General features: G+C 42.0%; 1 protein-coding gene across 1 annotated transcript in view; it reads left to right on the forward strand.

Moving 5' to 3' along the window:
• Window positions 1-2,044, forward strand: part of FZD7 (frizzled class receptor 7) — a 3,989-nt gene extending 1,945 nt beyond the window's left edge. Inside the window, exon 2 of the mRNA XM_034654971.1 lies at window positions 16-2,044. The gene's annotated coding sequence lies outside the window, so the exon portion shown is untranslated. The remainder of the gene's footprint in view (window positions 1-15) is intronic.
• Window positions 2,045-4,941: the final 2,897 nt, after the last annotated feature.

Genomic DNA, 4,941 nt, shown 5'->3' on the forward strand with positions numbered 1-4,941 from the left:
AGGGGCCTGCGGGGGGGGGGGGGGGGGGTGGAAGTCTGTAACCTCCTCCCCCTCCAGTGAGAAGTGACCTGGAAGAGAGATGATATTTGTAGATTTGGGGCGAGGGGTGGGTTTGGAAAAGGAGGCCTGGGTGAAAAGACGGTTTGAATGAAAAGACTTCTGGCAAAGACTTGGAGGATGATAGTGATGGTGATGACGATACCGATGCTGTTAATCATGTACTGTTAGGGCCGACTTGGGCCTATCGAGACTGAGCCCAGCGGAGATGGCTCTGAGATCTTCCCGGCTCCAGGGCCGAACTGGGACTGTGAGCGATTCCCCTGCTGCAAGACCAGTGGCCTGTCCTCACTCCTGTGAGGCCGGGGTGAAAGGTACAGCTCTGTCTGCGGCGGCGGCTTTGTTGGGAAAAGGGAGGACTCCCTGCGGTGTCCTTGTCAAGCGGTGGTCAAACCATAATCTCTTTTCACTGGGGCCAAACTGGAGCCCAGATGGGTTAATTTCCAGGGTCAGACATTACAGTCTCTCCTCCCTGGGCCCCTCCCTCCTGTTTTTCCTCTCCTAGTCCTTTCAAGTCTTGTAAAATAAGCATTTGGAAGCCTTGGGAGGCCTGCCTCCTAGAATCCTAATGTGAGGTGCGAAAGAAATGAAGATAACATTTCGAGATGAGGCAAAGGAGAGGAGTAGTAGGTATTTCTGCTACTTTTTTATTTTCTGGGGAAGGCAGAAGGAAGAAGGTGTTTTATTTGGTTTAATACTCTGAAAAGAAGTGATGACTTGTTGCTTTTCAAAACAGGAGTGCATTTTCCCCCTTGTCTTTGTTGTAAGAGACAAAAGAGGAAACAAGTGTCTCCCCTGTGGAAAGGCATAACTGTGAAGACAGCAACTTTTATAGAAAAAGTAGCACAAATCAGAGGTTTCCCTTTGGATGTTAATTTGGCTGAGATAAACATTCCTTTTTAAGGAAAAGTGAATGGCAGTGTGCTTCCTTACCCCCAATCAGTCAGAGGTTCTGACTTGGCTAAAGGAAATGCAAGGGGTTTTGTTGTATTTGTTTTAAATAAATTGAATTCAGAACACACGATCCTATCTACAGGCTTGTTCAAATGTTCAGGGAAATCTCTCCCTTTGTTATTTTTCTCTTCCTATAAACCTGCATTTAGGTTTTCTATTTTCTTCCAGTTTGAATCCATCAAGATAAAAGGAAAAGCATAATGCCCTCAGCCTCCATAATAAAGAATTTAAATTTTTTAAAAAGTAAAGAACCATTTTGTCCTGTTTTCTTAGTTCCATAAATCCGTTTATAAGACATCATGTGTATGCTGTGACCCTGTCTTTGTGTGGCTGGGTGGGGAGGTGACCTGCAGAAATGACAGTGAGGGAAGCGGACAGTTCAAACCATGGGTCCCATTTTTTAAGGAAAGTCATTAAAAGAAGGTAAACTTCAAAGTAATTCTGGAGTTCTTTGAAATGTGCTGCATGACTTAAATTTATTAATCTTAAATCATGTACTTTTTTTTCTGTAATAGAACTGATTCTTTTGCATAATGCTCCAATGCTGAGCAGAGAATCATGGGAGCTAACCTTTACTCCCCCTTTGACACCACCCTCCAATCTTGCAACACTATCCTATTTCTCAAAACAATTTTTAAATGCTGTTTTTAAACAGTTTTTAAATCATAGAAGGTACTGTCAGGAGGACAAGTTACTTCATATATGTAATGTTCAGTTGAGTGGAGCTGCTTTTTATATTAAAGTTAACATCAACCTTGTGTTTCTTAAACCTCCAAAATGGTCTCATTTGTCAGATCTAAAACTCCCACTACACGGTTTTTGGCATCTTTTGTGTTGTATCTCTTGCATGTGAAATTGTAAAATAGAGACAAGTGCAGTATGTATATTTTGTAAATCTCCCATTTTTGTAAGAAAATATATATTGTATTTATACATTTTTACTTTGGGTTTTTGTTTTGTTTTGCCTTTAAAAGTCTACGAGGAAGCCCCACTTTATCACATGTACAGATCACAAAATAAATTTTTTTAATACAAAGTGAATGTTTATTTAGTTGACAATTTCTATAGATCTTTAAGCCAAAGAACAGAACTTTGTATTATGAAAAGAAGGTGTGGAGGGACACCATTGGATCTGTCCCTCGTGCAGATGTTCTATATTGCTGAAGTCTCCTTGTCTTTTAAAATACAGTGTAATGAATGCCCTATCTGTCCTTTGATTTTTTTTTTTTTTTTTTCCTGTTGTTGCTGCTTCCTGCCTACCACCATCCTACCTTTCCACACACCCCTAAGCCTAAGCCTTTTCACATCCTGCTTTGGATAACTTATGGAAGGGGAAAGAACAGGCATCTCTTCAAGAGAGCTGCTATCTGATCTGTTTTTACCACCCTTCGGAGATGCAGACCATATTTGAAAGAGGACCAGAAGATATTTTTGGTCTGCTTTTCTGGTGGTGTTTTCCTTGGGAAGAATTCAGTGAGTTTGTTTGGTTTGTCTGTGTGTGTTTCTTGCTTTAATTGATGTTTTTGTATTCTAATGCACCTTACCTAATTTGTTAATTCTTAAAATCTTTGGGTTCACATGGCTGGGAAATCAGTAGTGGGTTCCAGTTAACAGCAAGGGCCTTTCGAATGGAGCCTTCTCGGCTGTAGGCTATGCTCTACCTTCTAGGTCAACTGAACCAGAGGTCAAGTGATTCCCCGAGGTGGCAGTGACTCAGCAGCTCAGGCAGGAATAGACTCCAGCCTGACCCCAGGATGGCCTCAAGCCACTGGAGCTATTCTTTCTTTCTTTCGGAGAGGCTAACTTTGGAATCAGATTAGACTGAGAAGCCTTCCTATCCAGCCCCTTTGATATTAAACAAGTCCCTCAGGGAAATGATAAAGGCATTCTAAATACTTCCAATTCCAAGCCTCACTCGCTCCCCCCCCCCATTTCTCTTTAATTCAGGTGCCTGTTTCCTGGCTTTTCCTCACAGTTGCTTCGTTCTTGGGCAGCCGTCAAGACCCAGCAGCAGACTGGACGCGGCTGTTTCTCCTTCCCTGGTTCAGCTCTAAGCTTCTGTACTTCTTTTTTTTTTTTTTTTTTAAAGATTTTATTTATTTGACAGAGATAGAGACAGCCAGCGAGAGAGGGAACACAAGCAGGGGGAGTGGGAGAGGAAGAAGCAGGCTCATAGAGGAAGAGCCTGATGTGGGGCTCGATCCCACAACGCCGGGATCATGCCCTGAGCCCAAGGCAGACGCCCAACCGCTGTGCCACCCAGGTGCCCCAGCTTCTGTACTTCTAAAGCACCACAATTAACAGGCTTGCTCACATGGCTGGTGTGTTTTACAAACACGCAGAAGGAAAACCAGTGACAGTCGTCACCGTCACTGGGAGGAGGAGGCTGCGCCGCTGCCCCCTGCGCAGAGCATCTTTTAAGATCCTCCTGGGTTTTGAACATCACCATGGCTGTGAGGTCATCTTAACCTGTGAAGATTTTGGCATCAAGGAAGGAAAAAAATAGCGACTTAAAGTCTCTTTAGGTTTACCCAGTTTTTGCTCATAAAATGACACCTTTTAGGTTAAAGCATGCCTCTTTTAACACCACACTAATACCGCCTGTTAAGAATGTTTGCTTTCAGAGTAGGTGGAAGGCTCCCAATGGGGGTTTTTGCTCACAAATTAACTGCTAAAGGCACTTAGACCCTTGTGTGGGGAGAGCTGCCTGACTGCTCCTATAAATGTGTCCCCTTCCTCTCATCAGAGCTGCCTCATCCTTCAGGGCGCTCAAAGATTGAAGAGCGTCAGTCTTTAGTGAGGGAACAAAGACTGTGTATGAATAAATTACTACCTGCTTTTTTGTAAGCAAAGATAAAAGTGTTCAGTTTAATTCCTTTCACATTGGGGTGCGTCCTTACACAGTTGATTCTTACCTAAGAATTTTAGAAGCTCACAGATTTTTAAAGAGGCACATCTTAGCAGAAAATATGAGGGAGACTATGAAAGGGCATGTGTAGAGTTTAAGAAAAACATTGGCAGCAGTTTGGTGTTAATCCCTAGATAAGGGGCAGAAACACTTGTGAAGATTTTCTGTAGTTGATAAGACAAAATTATTTACACGATAACCCGACACAACACCTAGCCTTTTCGAGTAGGTATGTGAGAAATTATGACAATAAATAAATGTCCTGTTGATGACATTTTGCCATTTAAGAAATTTTTAAGCATGCTTGATTAAAAAAAGTAGTGATATTAGAAATTCTCTGGGTAGAACACTAGGAGTACAGCAGCTGTAGGTTTGAGCCCTGTAATTATACTGGGAAATTCTCTTCTAACTCTCTCATCTTTAATTTCACTGAAAAGGCAGGTGGCTATTTATAGATGGTATATTTTTATATATGCGTATGTGGGTGGTGAATAAGAGTCTATAGGGCTCCAGGAAATCCTAGAAGGGACCACAAGCACATCAATGTGGACTTCAACAATTCATAGGTCTATTCCCTTTATCTCTTATTTCACCCTTAGTGGTATTAAACCGATTTTATAAAACTTGCTTCTTCAACTGTTTCCAGTTTGTGACATTTCTTACATCTGAATCTGCATTCCTCACTTTTATACAAAAATGAACTCATTAAAAGGGCACCATTAAATTGTCATGTCTTTGGTAACCACACATCGTGCCTCTTATTCTCTCTGGTTGGGAAAAAAAAAAAAGTTCAGTCACTTGTAATTTTCTCAATCAGTACAACAGTGGTAGAAAAAAGGAAGTTTGTCCAAGACAATAGTAGTTGACTCTAAGTGATCCAGTTCAAGAAGGACCGCTCAAGCAGTCACTGTATCAAAGGAGCTCTGACAGGGACTGGAAGGAAACAGATAAAAGTAAGAAAGGCAGTCCACCTGGAGTAACTTGTAACATAGTTCAAGGAGAGGAGGGTGTCCCCCAAGGAG

This window comes from Ailuropoda melanoleuca, chromosome 2 (genome assembly GCF_002007445.2).
Source record: "Ailuropoda melanoleuca isolate Jingjing chromosome 2, ASM200744v2, whole genome shotgun sequence".
NCBI classification, from domain to species: Eukaryota; Metazoa; Chordata; class Mammalia; order Carnivora; family Ursidae; genus Ailuropoda; species Ailuropoda melanoleuca.